The sequence below is a fragment of the Cervus elaphus genome, chromosome X, assembly GCF_910594005.1.
Source record: "Cervus elaphus chromosome X, mCerEla1.1, whole genome shotgun sequence".
Classification (NCBI taxonomy): domain Eukaryota; kingdom Metazoa; phylum Chordata; class Mammalia; order Artiodactyla; family Cervidae; genus Cervus; species Cervus elaphus.
In genome coordinates this window covers 151,720,204-151,737,605 of record NC_057848.1, presented here as the reverse complement: position 1 = coordinate 151,737,605, position 17,402 = coordinate 151,720,204, and the positions used below count along the sequence as shown (strand labels likewise).

Here is a 17,402-nt window from a genome sequence, read left to right as displayed (position 1 = left end):
TTCAGAGTACTTCTTACTGTACCTTTGCTTTTCCTTTTTGAAAGCAACTTTATAGTTTTAAGAGTTCTAAAGTAAAGGACAAATTGCATTCTGGGAGTTTTAAAAAGTCATCACGGGATACTAAAATAGAAGGCCTCTATATTTGAAGAGATTTCACACTAATATGCTGTTTGCTTTATAACTTTTGTGTTCTTTACTGTTTAGAAGTATCTTTAACATTTAGTGAACTGAACAAAAAAATAAAGCATATCAGATTTGAATTAATGTAAAGGCTATATTATTTAGCGTTTAACTAGTAAGTTTTAAACATAGTTTGGGTTCACTATGGAAAAAGCATACAATTTCAGTAGCGAAATTGCAAAATACACATTTTTGGAGTTGATGAATGTTTTATTTACTCAAACTCATATTTTTCTAAGTCTCTTTAAACTTTGAAAGGCTTAAGTCGTTTGTAAAAAACACCCATATCGCCATTCTGCTGCTCCCTCTGTATTTATTAAAGAATGTGAAAAATTCTTTATTTATGAAACAGTCACACAAGACATATATTTCAGACTCCCCAACCGTGAAACACAGATATAGAGAAAATATACGTTAAAAATTCCTGTTCGTTGCAATGTGCGAAACAAGTTTCAAAATGTAACACTTCTTGTTTTTCCCGCTGTAAACTAACCAATTAGGTTCTCTGAACGTTTATTAAAAAGAAAAAATTAAACAGTTTGGTACGTGCTCTAGAATAACCCTTCTGCCCCTCCTTTTGCCCACACACCCATTTAGACTGGCAAGCCTATTTTCATTTTATTTCAAAGTTGCTTTTTTTTTTTTTAAGCGAAGGCAGGGGACAGTGGGGGTTGCTAAATTTATCTTCTTCTCCAGCCACAGGGATGAAGAAAACACATTTACTGCGGGCGGGGGTCTGAGGGCCTGCAAACAACTCGAGCAGGCGCCTGGGCCAGGACCGGCGCGGAGAGGCGGTAGGTCTCCGGGGAGGGCCCGGGGGCCGGCCGCGGCCCTCGGGAGATGGTGGGGGGCGGCCGGGCCGGTTGCGGGCCTCTTGCCTCTCCGTGGGGTCGGCGGACCACGGCCCCGCGCGGGCTTTTACGGCCGAGACGGCGGCAGTGGCGCGTGTGTAGCGGCGGCGGCGGCGGCGGGCGGGAGCGCGGAGGAGGTGGAAAGAAGGGGGGCGCTGTCACGGAGACTGCGGCCGCCGGAGACCCCGCCGCAGCGAGGCCACTGGGCTCCCCGGTCGCGGAGCGTGAGCGCACCGACCGGGGCGCCAGGGGGACACACCGGGCGAAGGAGGGGGCCTATCTATCCTTCCGCATTTTCCTGGGTCTCTCTCCCGGGCGGTGACGTGACGTGCTGACGGCGGGCCCGTGCCGGGGAGCTGGGCCGCTTTTTGTCAGCTCCGAACTCGGCCCCTCCTCCCTCCCTCCGCCCGCCCCACCAGCCGGAGCCCGGCCCAGTGCTCCAGAGAAAGGCCGGCCTGCAGCACCCGCCACCGTCGCCGACCGCCCGCACGCCCGTCCGGTGAGTTCCGGGCGCCGCCGCGGCCGTAGGGCCTAGCCCGCGCGCAGGGGCCTGGTCCCGGCCTGGTTGGCGGCCCGCGTGGCGCTCTTCCGCGCTAGGCCGGGCGGTGTGGCGCGCGGCGCCGAGCAGGCCCCAAGGAGGCCGCAGTTAGGCCCGGGGAGGAGCCCGGCTGCCCCGAGCGGCGGCGGAGGCGCGCTCCACAAACGGGCGGGGGTTGGGGGACGGTTGCCCGGTGGCCTTGGAAACGGCCGAGGGGCCCCGGTCGGTGTCGCGGCCGGCCTGGGGCATCGCGCCGCGGTGAGGCCTGGCAAGGAGGCGAAGGCTGCAGGCGTGAGGTGAAGGCCGCAGGCCGGCCGGGCCGATTTTCGCTATGTAAATATCGACGAGGGGGGGAGGGACGGGGGAAAAGATGGCGGCACCTCGGCGCCTGCTGCAGGGGACGGTTGAGGGGGTTGCGGGGAGGGGGAGCCGCCATCTTGAAGGCGGTGTCTGAAGAGAAAATTCCGCTACAGCCCGTGAGGGGGGGTCGGAGAGCGGGCGGCGGCGGCGGCGGCTCCGGTGACGGGTCCCGGAGGCCCGGCACGGCAGCGTGTGCGTGCGGAGGGGGCGTGCTCGCTCCCCACAGCGGCCATTGCCCTCGCCGCCATGATGGGCGCTCTGGCTCCAGTCGCTCGGCGGCAGCGCCACCTTCCTGCCCTGCCTCCCGCAGCCCCGTGACTGGCTCCTGCTTCCGTTGTATTTTAACTGAGCTGCCGCAGGCGGCCATAGCTGGCGCCCGGGCGCCGCGGCCGTCTCGTCCCTCAGGGCCCTTCCCCCGCGCTGGTAGTCATTTGAGGGTCGTCCGGACGGATGGCCGCCCAGGCATGTGGACTCATCAACGCAAAAGGGACCCCAAGATATTTTTTAATTTTTACCACATCGAAGTCACACGTGACTGTTAGGGTGCCCTAGACGCAGTCGTTTTCCAACAATCACTGTCTTCTCGAGTAAAAAAAAATTAAGGAGTAAAAAAAAAAATTGATAGGTAAGAAGTTCTTACCACTTTTATGCTATAAGGGAAAAATGCAAATTGCACAGCACGGAAACGGAGGAATGAAACGGAGTCATTTCAGTTTCATTAATTCGGCAACAGCTTTCTAGAAAAGATAAATTTAAGCTCTTAGCGATCTGTTGCTAGCATTTTTTTTCCCCCAGGAGTAAGAAAAGGGCAGAAGTTTTAGCTGGTTACTGAAGGACAGCATAAAGTGATGCAATGCTGTTCTGTACATGGTATGGTATTCAGTTTCTCTATTTGATGTGAAAAACTCTACGGTGCAGTCCCACCTTTTAAGTAGTTTTGACTGCATACTCTACTACTCTCCCGTGAACTCGGAGCCCAGTGCCAGCTGGTGCTCCGAAAGATTAAAAAGATTCTTGTAGTGCAGACGGCGACTCCAAGAAGTTCGTTGTTCAGAGGCAGATGAGGTGAGATGTACTGAGGTGGTGCGGGGAAGGTACAACCAGTTATTGGGGTTTCAGAGGAAAGCAAGGTTAGGTGACATTTTGAGGTTACTGAAGGATGGGTAGGACTTTGTTTGACGGAGATGGGGGTGGGGAAAGGGCGTTTCAAGGGTGAACGCTTCTTACAGAAAACAGCAAGTGTGTATAATTTGGCAGGAGTAGATGGTGTAGGTAGGGGAGTGGCGGCTAAGGTAGATGGAGCTTACTTTGCAGGTAGAGAGGCTTATACTTGATGGGAAAGGCCCAGAGAGCCCTCAAGTATCAAGAGTGATGACGCACCTGAGCCCGGCTTTATAGTCTCTTGGTCCTTCCGCTGGCATCAGAAGAGTTTCAAAGTTGAGATATAATGAGAGTAGCAAAGTTAACCTTGAAAAGCAGTGTTTCACTACAGGAATGATTATCAAGAATGTTTGGAAGTTCAGCCAATTTTGCTACTTTTAAAAAATAATCTGTTATAGATAACTGCTCCTTTTTCCTGTCCTAATTTCTCACTTCAAGTAACCTTTTGTTCAAGAGTTGCTATAATTTCTGTAATAAACCAATGGGGAGGGACTTCTAGCTTTTCATTTACCGTGGTTGAACATTACAGGATCAGTGCTGTGGGTTACTTTACCAAAAGGAGGAATGAACCTGTAAGTATCCCCATGGTAATTTTTAAAGAAGTCAGTTTTAATGATGATTAAAAATGCAGCAACCTTCAGATGGCTTTTTTGGAATCCCTATTTTTCTGTTTGGTAAGAGGAACCACTTTTTGATTAAGAACGTAACTAAGGCTGTTTGCTAAACTAAGCCTTCTCATGTTTTGATTAATATGTGAACTAGTCTAGATGCACATTTTGGGAATGTGTTTCCTAGAATTTTATGATAACGTAAATTTATAGGTAGCATAAATATTCATTAGAAAGTTGTTTCACTTTTTCCTTTTTTTTTTTTTTTTTTAGAGTCTCATGTTGATTGTAAAAGGCCATGGGTTAGAAACGTTTGAGACAGTGCATTGTAGGAGGCTGACTCTTGAGCAAGATACTAAGGTGGGCTGTGGTTGTCGAGATGGTAAAGGTAAACGTAAACTTGAAAGAACCAGTTGCTTTGTGTCTTAACAACTGGGAAATACATAGAACTCTAAAAGAGAGAATTGTTGTTGCTGCACATGCAGTACAGCAGCAGTGGGTGTTCCAGTACAGCAGGAGTGGATGAATAAGATTCCGAGTTGGACTCAAGTTGTATGTATAGTTAAGAGGACAGAAATCTATGGTTTAAAACTGGTGGAACACTGGCCATCTTGGATAAACGAGGTGTTGATTTTCAATTTGTGTATCTTTCAGATAGATGGAAGTTTGCTTTTTTTAAAAAGCATGCTCATAATGCATTGAAGAAAAACTTTTCTTTCGCATTGCTGTTTGTAAATGCTTCTTTTCTAAACCCATCTAGACTTTTAATGCCACTGATGTCCTTGTTTGTGTCATTTGTGTTTGTGTACACTGGCAATTCCAGACTTTTCTTTTTTACTCTTTAACTCCTAAACCTGTCCTTTAAACCACTCAGCCTCAGCAGAGATTACCTAATCGTTTACTTAGGCCAGAAAGATAGAGGACGATCAGATACAAGCAAGTGAATTTCCTTCCTGCCACTTCAGGCTCTTCCTTTGTCTCTCCCTAGGCTGTCCTGTTCTCTGCCTGCAGGAAGAATTGGCCTCCTTCAGGCCCAGATGCTCTGCTGGTGGGATCCACTGGTCCCAAAGGATGGAGCTCTGGCAGTGTGGTTCTGCCACTTGCATCACTGCCATCTAACTCTGCTGGTGCCTTTCCCTGTCCTTAAAAACATTCCTGGGTTTGCTCATCTTACAAAAACTTCAGCTATTTTTCCTTTTACCAGCACTTTTCTTTCTTTTCATCCCACTCTTCCTAGATCCGATACTTCCCAAATTGGGAAACTTTTCCACAGCATGTCAGCAGGTGTATCTCATAAAAGTGTTCTGTGTTTCAGAAACTCTGTGCCTTCTCTGTCTCCTGGCATGGGATTTTTCTCCAGGTCAGTCATCTCTGCTGTTTTCTTCAATCTTCTCCCATGGTTTTGGTGCCCTTTACGATGCCCACCCTCTTTTCTAGTTTCTCATCTAGCATTTCCAGTTGCTTATTAACCACCTCTATTCAGGTGTCTAACATGGCTGAAACCAACGAAGCCCAGTACTGTTTACTGGGGGGAAAATTGTTCTTTAAACCCAGAGCCCCTAAAATAACTTCTGCTTCTAGCTTGTTTTCTTTCTTTTATGGCACTGTCATTTTTCTAGACATGTTTATGTCATTTTCCTACATGTTTATTCTGTCTCATATAGCAGTGTCGGTATGTTTTAATTTAGCATTTAACCGATTTTGTTTTAGCTGTGTATTTATATTTTTGTTATCTTTTCTAAACCTGTAGAGACAGATTCTCATTTATCCTTGTCCCAGAGCATTACCTGGCACATAGTAAAGACAGTTACCTAAAAACAATTATCTCAATTATTGGGTGCAGAGAATTGTATGTAGTTGGATAGTTTTCAATTATTAAAGTATCTGTCTAGTCACTGTGTTCTTTGACCAAGGGGCGTATGTAGTAAGACATACCACATAAGCTGAGTAACCCCCACTGCTTAAACTTGGAGTTAATATAGCCAGTCTCCTCTTATTCCTGTCAAATTATTTTTCAAAGAACTTTTTTTTATAAAATCCAGGAATCTTGTAACTATATTTTACTCAAAGGGAGGTATGTTTTGAGGAAGCTACATGACCTTGAAAATACAACCATTAGGATAGAAAAAATATTTACAGTTTAAAAATTATGAGATATCTCAGAATTGCTAAAAAGCAAGTATCGCTCAGATTTAACAGATCTTAAATAGCTTACACGTATTTGTTTCATAACTTGCTCTGTATTTAAAGAAAACCTCACAGAAAGTGCCTCCCTATCCCATTCCTGTCTTTTCTTTGCCAGAAATAACCACTGTCCTAATACGTATGTACCAGAAACAATATCAAGTACTGCTCTGTGTGTTTTAACTTTGCATATATGGTATCGTACTGTGTTTATCATTTTATATATATTTTTTCACTTAGCAAAGTGTTTTTTGAGATTTTTTTCATGCTTGTATGTGAATCTAGTTTAGCGATTCTCAGAGTGCTCCAGGAATTCCCAGGGATCCTTGAGATTCTTCCAGCCTCATTCTTTTGTGCACTGCACAAGTACTGTACAAAGGCGCCACGAAACATGATGTCATGATAGATGGAACACAGACGCAGTTATGGGAATCCAGCTGTCCTCTATTAAGCCTGTCTTTGAAGAGATTTGCAGAAATGTAAAACAGTGCTACTCTTTTAACAATTTTTTTGTTTTGAAAAATAGTTATTTAAAAATCAGTGTTCATGTTTACATACAGTGGGTTGATTTTCTATGAACTAATAAATCTTTTTAAGATGTCTCGGATTTAATTTCTAACATAAACATGTCTAGATAGAACCCACATAAACAAAAACTCTTTGAGGTCTTCAATTTTTAAGAGTGTAAAGAGGTCCCGAGTCCAAGAAATTTGAAAACCACTGATCTACTTCATTCATTTTACTTATATTTTAATGTGTAAATATACTGTGGTTTATTTATCTATTCTTAGGGAGGGGCCATTAGGTTGTTAGCAGTTTTCTGCAATTTCAAACAGTGTGGCCCTGAGCATCCTAAATAGGGGGTTCTTCTCTCTCGAGATTGTGGAAGTCGAGTAGCTACATTCGAGAGTCAGTGCATTTGTCGATTTTATTGGGAATTGTCGAATTGTGCTCCATTTGACATCCCCACCAGCTTTGTATGAGTCTCTCTTTCTCCAGACCATTGCCAAAAGGTTAGACTTTGCAGTTTTCTCCAGTCTTTTGGGTAAAAGTGGTATCTCATTGCTGTTTTCATTTAGCATTTCTTCGATTACTCATGTTGTTGAACTTTTTTTCCCATGTATTTATTGGCTGTATGAGTTTTCTGTGATTTACTTGTGCCTAACTTTGGTCCATTTTTTATTGGATTGTTGCCTTTTCCTCACTGGTTTATGGTTATTCTTTTTATATTCTGAATATTAATAATGTGTAGTTTCACACACCGAAAATACCATTTTCTAGTCTGTGGCTAATCTTTTAGTTTTGTTTGTGGAATGTTTTTTGTGTAGGACTTCTTAATGTGAAAGTAGTAAGTTTTCTCAGTTTTTTCTTTTTTAATGTCTTATGTTTTCTCGTATCAGCGAGAAATTCTTCCCTTGCCCCAAGGTTATAAATGATACTGTACTTTTTACATATTTAGGTCATTAATTCATCTGGAATTTTTTCTCTATTGTGTGATGTAGGGATCTAATTTTATCTTTTTAATATGAATTTGCTGAGTAGTTTGGCCTTCCTCCTCGCTAATTCCATATATATATCTGTTTCTACTTTCTTCTGATTTCATTGGTCTGTTTGACTATAATACCTCTACCACTCTGATTTAACAATGATAGCTTTATAATTAAATCTTAATAAGTGTTCTTTTTCAGAGTTTTGAAGCTGTTTTTCTTCCTTTATTTTCGGGTCAGTTTGTTTGTTGGTTTGTATGAAAAACTTGGATTTTTATTGTATTTGCATCAAATTTACAGAATAATATATAGATAAATCTAGATATATGCTAACTAGCGGAGCTGGGATTTGAGTCTTGGGTGTATTCTACTGCTTTTCATAAAACTCTTGCACAGCTTTTATTAGATTTTTTGCTAGAAAAAATTTGTATAATTTTTGTTATTGTGAATATCTTTTAGAGATTGTTTCTAGTTATTGCTGATATATAGGGAGTACTATGGACTTAATGTATTGATAGTGTAACCTTGTTGAACTTGCATATTACTATATTTCATAGATTCTGAAGTACATTCCCCCCCTCCATTACATCTTACATCTCTCCCCCTCAGAGAGTCACATAGATCTTCAGTTGATAGTGTCCTGTAATCATGGTTGTCCATGTCTTGATGTTATCATCTTTATATGCACGTACTTGGTCAGGACTCTTCGTTTCGTCGTCACTTAAATGAGCATGTGGATTGTTGTTTTGTAATTTCTTGCTCAGCAGTACAACTGAAGGCAGAAGGAATTGTGAAGTGAGTGTCTTACCAGAAAGAAAATCCCATAGATAATAATGGAACATTTTACGAAATGCCGTATCACCAATACTCTTGTTGGTAGAGGACAGTATTGTTAGGAAAAATTGAAGGGCTTTAAGTAGAAGAGCATTCCAGAGTAGGACCCTGAATGTGAAGTTTTAGGAGTACCCCTCTACCAATTTCTTCTGCTTCTATTTTTTTCTTCCGTATATGCACAGGCTATGATGGAAATACATCTAAATCAGTCTAAAAGAATTGTCTTGATAAGTCTAAAATGAAATTTCTAGATATTAAAATGTAGTATCAGTTTGACTGTATTTTCCTTAGTTGTAGGTAGAACAAGGATGCATCTTAAAACAGGTGGTATTTTTGGATTCAGTGAAATGTGGGAGTTTATAATTCGTTTGTATTTTCTAAATACATAAATGTATGTGAATAAAGATGTTTTATTTCTTCTTTTGATTTCCTTTTTGCCTCCTCTTTCTTTTTTGTTTTCTTTTTCTTCTGCTTCACTAACGCCTCTAGCGCAGACTTGTATGAAAACATTGATAGCAGGCATTATTGTCTAGGTACTTTAATGTTTAATGGAGTGCTTCTAACATTTTATCATTAAAAATGATATTTTGGTGGGTTTTTTTTTTTTTTGGAGCGTGGGCATACTAGTTTTTTAGTTTATGTTCTCTTTTACCTAGCATTTTAGAGTTTTCGTTATGAACAAGAGTTGATTTTTTAATGTTTTTGCTGCATCTGTACATGTGATGAATTGTATTAATAGATTTTGTATTTTTAACTATCTTTGGAGTCCCTGGATATCTGTGTCCTTTTGTTATTGCCATGTAGTTTTGTTTTTATGCTAACTTTTTAAGATATATTGAGGAGTATTTCTTTTTGAAACAAGTTGTGTTTAATAGAGATGATCTGTTTCTAGAAAGTTAGAATTCAGTGAAATTGTCTTTGCCTGGTGTCTTTTTTTTTTTTCTGAATTGTTTTTTGGTTAATAGTTTTATTCATGGTGGTAAGTCTTTTGGCTTTTCTTGAGTTTTCTTTATACAAAATAAAGTATTCTAGAAAGATATAACATTTCAAATATATTGGTATAAAATATAGTCTTCTCTAAAGACTTTAAAATGTCTAATTTCATTAATTTGTTCCCTTTTTTTTTGTTGAGTACTGCCAATAACTTGCGTATATTAAGGCTTTTAAAATAGTTCTTTTTATTGACCCTTTTTGCTTCTGCTCATATGGTTAATATTTCTTATTTGCATTTATTCTGACATTTTAAAAGTTTAATTTGAAGTTTAGCTCATTAGTTTTTAATCTCTACTGTTAAATACCTTTAAAACTATAAAATTTATTCTGAACTGTAACTGGATACTGTGAATTTGATATGAATTGATTTTTTGTTATTTAGTTCTAAATGCATTGCGATTTTTTATTTTTCCTATTGCCCATTGAATTATTGAGACTTTCAAATTTATGGGAATTTTTTTGGGGGGTGTTATTATCTCTGTGACATTTATTTCTGATTTTACTACTTTATAGTTGGGGGACGTTGATTAATACACAAAAATTAATTGTATTTTTCTATACTAACAACAAACAATTTGAAAGTCAGATTTAAAAGCCAGTACAGTTGATTGATTGTTTCATATTTTTGTTCTAAATCCCAGTAGTACAATTTATAATAAGATCAGAAAGCATTCAATACCTTGAAATAAACCCAGCACAACTTACTAAGACCTTTAGTTAAAAAAGCATTACTGAGGAAATGAAAGATGAGCTAATAAATGTAGAGAGACACAATGTTCATGGATCATAAGTGTCCATATTATAAATATGTCAATTTTGACATACAGAGAGATTCAATGAAGTCCCAATCAAAACCCCAACAGGTTGGGGTTTTTTTTTTTTTTTTATCAAATCAGATTTATATGGAAATGCAAAGGGCCTGGAATAGCAAAGCCAGTCTTGAAAAAAGTGTAAGTTGGAAAACTTTCACTACCACATATCAAAGCTTATTATAAAGTTACAGTGATTAATATAGTGGGTGCAAGGCCGAATTGGTCAATGGAACGGAATAGTCTGAAAGTAGACCTACATATATAAGGTCAATTGATTTACAACAAAAGTGTGTTGGGATTTTAATTGAATGTAGTAATCAAAGAGAATTAATATTACTGATCCAATATATTGAAGAGCAAGGTTGATTTTTCTGTGTATTTTTTTTTTTAATTCTACTTAGTAGAGTTTTCAGTTATTCTTATCAGTGGTATTTTACATTTTTAACTATGGCATAAAAAAGCTTTTGTCTTAAAAAAGAAAAACCTTTGCCTTCAAGTATATTAATTTTGTATCAGCACACTTTATGAATTCACTCTGAAATTAAGATTTTAGTTGATTCTCTTGAATTTCCTCAGTAAGTCATATGTAAATAAATATAATTTCTTTCAAATAATAATTATATCTTGCATTTCATTATCTTACTGCCTTGGCTATCAGTTCCCATACAATCTTAAATAATAATAGTGGGCATCCTTGTCTTAAGTTTGACTTGAGAAGAAATACTTTTAGTGTTTCACCTGAGTTTTAATACATTTCTTTTTGTTATAAAGTGATTCTGATATCAGTCTCCTGTCTAAGAATACTTAATGTAACATGAACTAGTTTTTGATTTGCATGTACTTGTGTGTTTTTTTAAACAACTTTATTGAGAGAAAGCTGTTGCAAAATACACCCTTCGAAACTGTATACTTCAGTGAATTTTTTGTAGATTGAGTTGTCCTATCACCAGTAATTTTAGAACATTTTTATCACTTCAGAAAGCCTGTACCCAGTTAGCAATCAGTTTCCACCCCCTGCCCCTGCCAGTCTACTTTCTGTCTGTATGGATTTGCCTTTTCTTCACATTTCATGTTAGTGGAATCCTGTTGGTGTCTTCCTGTTCTTCCTTTTTCACGTCACCTCCTTCTCCTTCATAGTAAGAACACTTAACATATGATCTACCCTTTTAGGAAATTTTAAGTGTACACTACAGTATTGTTAGCTATAGATACTCTCTATCCTTTACCATTATCTCTCCAACATCTCCTCCATTTAACCCCGAGGACCCACCATTCTACTCTCTGCTTCTCTGAGTTTGACTGATGGGATTTTGAGACTGAATACTATCCCAGTGTATTTATATATTACATTTTCTTTTATCCATTCAACTGTCAGTGGACATTTAGGTTTTAATATTTTGGCAACTCTTAATCTGAACATGAATATGGGCTTTGGAAAAATAAGATTTTAGGAAGACTTGTCATTTTTAGGTCTAGTTTTTTTCCTGTTTAAAAGCTCTTTTTAAAGAAAAAAATTTTAACTGAAGTATAGTTAATATGCAGTGTTTTAGGACAAAATTTTAATAGATTTTGAAAGTTTGAACTCTTAGACTTTAACCAAAAAACCTTGAAATGACTGGTTCAAATGGTTTTATGGAAAAAACTAGTCTGTAACAACTTGGCATTAAATTTTTGAGCAAAACGTACAGAATTCTGAGTAGGACAGGGCAAGGAAGGAGGGGCTCTGACATTTGCAACAGGAAGCATTTTTTTTTTTTCTCTTCTTGACACAGAGGGTGGCAAGGTTGTTTAAAATATTCTGTTAGTGGAATTTGAATTAAACCTTTTAGCTCAATATTACTTATATATATATCTTTACTTATTTTTTGAGTGTTTGATCTGTTAGGTGTTGATAAGAGTTGTAACTTTCTGGTACTATTGATTTTTTTGGTTCCGTTTCTATCTCAGTTTGTTTTTTTTTTTCGCTTTTACATGTTTCCATGCTGTTTTATTTGACACATACAAGTTAATAATGACTTCAAGATAGACTAGAGAACACACATTTATTTTTACTTTTTTTTGAAATCACATTGAGGAAGAAGTATACAAAGAAAAAAGAAAACCTGAGGGATATGCCACTTGTAGTCCAGAATATGATGAATTTCTGGTTGCATAAAGCAATTGGGAATCAATCAATGACAAAGCCCTAGAGAACTTAGATAAGTGAACATGTATCCTTATTTGAAAAGCTGGAAGGACCATCCCCAAATTGTTATTTTGTGTTATCCCCAGTGTCAGAAGTGGGGACATCCTAGGAGAAAGAGCAAGCCGTGGGCACAACCAGATAAAGTTATGGAAAGCCAAGCCATTTACTTACCAGTATAGATGTCTCTAGTGGTTGTCCTCCTGAGCTAATGCCAGAAATTTGGCTTTCTGAATTGCAAATTCATCCATAGGAAATTCCAATGCGAGTATTGTGGGGAGAAAGCTAAGGGCAGTGCTTTAGGTAGCTTATAGCTATCCTGAGGATATTGGACCTCCAGTACCTGCACTCATCCACCATAAAGGAAAGCCTGGCTAATTACATGGTTCCTTTCTCTCCCTTGGCCTTATTCTAGACAGGACTCCTTTGGTCAGAACTTGGGTTCATTGCTAGGCCACCAGGGATTCTCACTTGGGCTGAGAAAATACAGAATACAGCTCAGCTATCAGAATGTAACTCTAGACCCTTATCCACAAATATACGTGGAGAACCTGTAAGAACAATGCTTTTGAGGAATACCATCAGTCTGAAAGAGAGGCACGAAATTCAACCCACTGAATAATGAAACAGCAGAGGAGACAGTTTAATATAGAGTACAGAATAAATCCTCAGAGATATTTGAGAAGATGCAGTATCCACTGAAAAAAGGTTACTGTGTAAAAGAAAACTAAGTTTATTTTGAAATTAAAACATGTTTTAAAAAGCTTTTTGGCCATGCTACTTGGCATGCTGAATATTAGTTCCCTGACCAGGGATTGAACTCATGCCCCCTGCACTGAAAGCACAGTCCTAGCCTCTGGACTGCCAGAGAAGTCCCAAAACATGATATTTTAAGTAAAAATCAATGGATGGGGTGAAGATCAGATAGCTAGGTTAGAAGAAAGGGCTTAAGGATTCTGAGGATGTAATAGAAAAGGATAGAAAATACAGGAGAAAAGGTTAAAGCAATGTGGAGGCTAGATTTAGGAGTTCTAACGTTCTATAATAGAAATTCTAGTAAGAATGAACAGAGAAAATGGAAGAAAGTGTAGAAACAAGAAAATTTCTTCACTTCAAAAAGGGCTCAAACTTTTGATTGGAAGATTGCCACTGGGTTCTGGAGGAAGTCCACCAGAGCTTGTTAGAGTGATAGTGGTGAAAATAAAGGGGATATGACGAATTTAAGAGTGACTGGCTGTAAGAGAAATTTAAGGGCTGAATTGGTGAGAGAAGTGAAATAGCATTCCAGATTTGAAAGTTAGATATCTGAAGAAATGATAGCTACATACCCCACATTGAAGACTGTGGGAAAAAATTGGTAAAGAAATGTAGCTTAAGAGAGAACATATTAGGCTTTAAATGTAAATTTTAAGCAGTTTCATTTTCTTTTTAAGAAAAATTCTGTTACAGATGGGTCTGCTTTTGTTTGTGTTTCCTGTAACTTGAGCAGTTTCATCTAACATGTATAATACAGTTTGAGTCTCTGAGCATGTCTTAGGGAGAGGAACTAGAGTTACATCATAAAATTAAAAGGCACGGAGTTTCAGGAAGCCCAGAAGCAGACAAGTGATTCTTGTATGCTTATGACAAAAAGCAGAGTGACTACATAAGTACCCTGTTCATTTGCCTGAGAGGAAGATTGTGAAAGTGTCTAGGTAGCAAAAGATATAAAACAAATAAATTATATTCTTTATCCCTAATTTAAGACAGATAAAATGCCAGTGCTATACTTATTAACTTGGCATGGTATTTTTATTGCTTTATTTTAAAGGATGGAAGAAAGTTATTTTAATTTCCTGAGTTTAAGTCAACCCATTATTTCTCTTAAAATGGTATGTTTTTCTGCTGTGAATTCTTCCATAGCATTTTTAAGATCATGCATCCAGGAAGGGAATATTTTACTGAGCTTAAGGTGACAGTGGGGTCCTGGAATTATTTTGAGGGCATTTGATAGACTAAAACTATGTGTTCACCCAAATCATTGGGTTCTTGGTTCTCTGAACCATTCTGCTGATTTGTCTTCAGATTCAGCTGGTCACTGGACATGGTTCTTGCAGCAAAGGTAGGGGCACTTTCAGTTACATCATCAGTGTGCGCCCCCTACCACCCCGACTTTGTCACAATCCATAGAACTTTCCTGCGTAGTCCCATTCTAAGAACATTGGTTTCAGTTAGATTATCAGAGAGGTTTCTAACCCAGAGGGGTTACAAAGTTGAAGTACAGTCACCTCTGCCAGGACGTTCAAAACATGTTTTTTCCTGATTTGAGTTTTTATAATGACAAAATAGAAGGAAAAATAACCAGTCAAAACTGTTGAACAGTTACTGCTTACCTGAGTCAAAATAAGGTGAGTGGACACCCTCCATTTAGACCAGAGTATCTGAGGAAATGGATATGATGTGAAATGTTGGAAATAATAGCAAATAAGTCTAATATGGTAACTTGGGTTAATATTTTAGAGCACCCTGAGTTTTGGGGAACTGCTGGAGCTTTCTGAGCAGGGAGTGCCTTGAACAAAACAGTACTTCTGAAAATTAGTCTGCCCACAGATCGCAGGAATGCCCTGGCAGTTGGCACCAGCCCTTACTTGTAGGTTCCTGGTCATTTGTTACGGGAGTGGCAGAAAGCAAAAGGCCAGTTGAGAGGCTATTTTTGTCCCTTGGGGATCAGGAAATATGAAACCGAGAGTGAGTGGTGACACTAGGAATAAAAAGGGACAGATTCCAGGGAACCTGTGGAGAAGGAAGGGACACAGTCTGACAACCTGGTGGAATATAAGCAGGGAAGAAGGAAAAGGCCTTAATGGTCATATCGGGAGCAAGCAGGATTTTCTCCTGATGAAAATCTTCAGCAGACAGCCTGGTGGAAGTGTTAGAAACTACCCTGAGTATTGGATTTGGGGAATTATCTTTGTGTAAATCATAATTGAAACTCTGGAATAAAGAGAAAGTAGAGAATAGGGCTAAGTGTCCTATCCTGGGCAGGACTGCAGTAAGGGGAGAGGGCAAGCAGAGTAGACAGAAGCTGGGAAGATGGGGAGAGACGAGAGTGTCACTTAAACTGAGGAAGGAGATAATGTCAGAGTTGAGGGGATTAGCTGTCAAACTCTTAATAGAAAAGCTGAGAAAAGGAGTTACTGTGCAGGTGGAAAATTCTTAGAGCTGATGGGTTTGGGTTTATGTAGGGAAATTGGGGAGAGGAACCTTAATACCTTAAGGAACCCCATTTATTACCTTCTAAATTGGCTTAATTTCATGTTTTAAGACTATGTCATTATGCTTAGAAAATTAGCTTACATTTATAATTTTGTAGTTAAACCTTTTTAAAAGGGGAAAATGGACTATGGCCAGAGGTGATTTTGTTGGGGAGAGAGCAGTGACAATTTATTCAGAGCATGTATGTTTTACTTTTTTTTTCGTTTTTGCATTTTTTTAGAGTTGAAATATTTTTGGTTTTGGTTCGTTTAATTTGAACAACTTCAAATAAATAACATGAAACATTCACTTTCCTGAAAATGGATAGAATACATCTCAAGATTGACAAGCTGAAATCCGTTTATTAATGTTAATTGAATTTCTCATGGATATTTCATTAAGGATTATATATGTGTATGTAAATACAAGTTTAGCATCTGAAAATAATCGTAAATAATTTACAGCAAACAAGTACAGTCAGAAAAAGGATAAAATGCTGTAGAAATTCAGAGGAGGGGGGATATTATTTTCATCTTTTTCTTTCTTGGGTGTGGGGAAGGGGATTTGAGGGAAGGTCCAAACAGATGATAGGGGAAAGGTGTTCCTGGTAGAAGAAATTCTGAGCCAAGTATAGAATTTGGATCTTATGTGGATATTGAGCACTTTTGTTTGGTTGAAGTGTGTGAATGTGGTGGTCGGGGATGTTGCTTGAAGGAGGGAGACTTAGGGAAGATAATGAGAAAAAGATAATTTGCAGCTGGAACTTAGAAGATGGCAGGAGTTTCAACTTGATTTGAAGGAAACAGGGAGCCATTAAACATTTTTTGAACCGAGGCCTGATATCACCTAGCTGATGCTTTAAAAAAAATGATTCTTGTTTCTGTTATTTGAAATTTTAGCAAGCATCATGCGGCACTTTTATCATCAGCAAAAGATGATAAAAGTAAAAGAAAGATGTGTTTAATACTACCATTTAGGTTGGATTAGAAAGTGAGAAAGTAGAGATAAGGAAACCAGTGAGGGAGGAAGTTTACGTAATACTTGTAACATGAGTAAGCCCTAATCCCTGATGTCTGCTCTTTTGAAGCAGTGATTAGTATTAAGTAGTATATTATTTGATTGGTTAATTTTTTTGTTGTAAATTTTTGGCTTAAGTAGAAAAGGGAGCATTAAGGTCATTGGGGTGGCTTGCAAAACTCAAGGCAGACTGTAGCTGGACCTCAGAAAGATCTAGAACCAAGACCAAAAAAGCTATTATTGGTAAGCTTCCCTTCCCTGTTCCCTCTTCTCTATTTCTCAAGGCATTCACTGGATTCTTTTTGTTTTTTATTTGTAAACTTTATCTCACTAGTCTAAGCTGAAGTTGGTAAATAGTCTTCCTCACCTCCTATGTTCCAGCCATGAGGAGAGGAGAGAGAGAATGATAGACTGAGTGACCTTTGTTCATGGTTTCAATTCTAGGGATAGGACTTTGATTTTATTGTGCTCAAAGATGAACTTATTTGTACATTTTATAGTTAGTGCCAATCAGCTACGGCCAGGAGAGTATATAAATTCACTGTGGGAATTTACTTCTCTAGACTGGAGGGTTAGTTAAGAGGTCATTGTAAGTTAGGCAGAGATCCTAAAGGATGTTTGCTACAATTACACACTTTGAATTTTTAACTGTTGTTTAATGTATTGGTTGGAAGATAGCAGACTACATAAAATTTAGAGAAGTAATAAGAAAATTGCAGGAATTTCCTCCCAGTAAGCTACAGAGTTGAGTCTTAATAAAGCCAGTTGCGCTTGTGTGAGTGAGGAGTATTACAGACTGAGAGGAGACAAGAGTGCTGGGATGCTGGAAATGTTCTCTGTCTTGATCTGGGTAGAGTAGTGCTTACACAAATTTATGTATGCATGTGTCAGAATTCATCAGGATGTTTGCTGTATGTATGATGCATGTAAGTAGTATCTCAGAAAGTCTAGGCACAGTTGA

General features: G+C 39.0%; 1 protein-coding gene across 5 annotated transcripts in view; it reads left to right on the top strand.

Moving 5' to 3' along the window:
- The first annotated feature begins 869 nt into the window (after positions 1-869).
- The window catches only part of ZFX (zinc finger protein X-linked), a 36,996-nt gene continuing 20,463 nt past the window's right edge, over positions 870-17,402 (top strand). For 2 of the 5 annotated variants that reach the window (XM_043895656.1, XM_043895652.1), the window contains exon 1: positions 1,146-1,530. The gene's annotated coding sequence lies outside the window, so the exon portion shown is untranslated. Of the gene's footprint in view, positions 975-1,145; positions 1,531-1,881; positions 1,903-17,402 lie in introns of those variants that run through there. The other 3 variants (XM_043895653.1, XM_043895655.1, XM_043895654.1) reach the window with 3 other exon arrangements.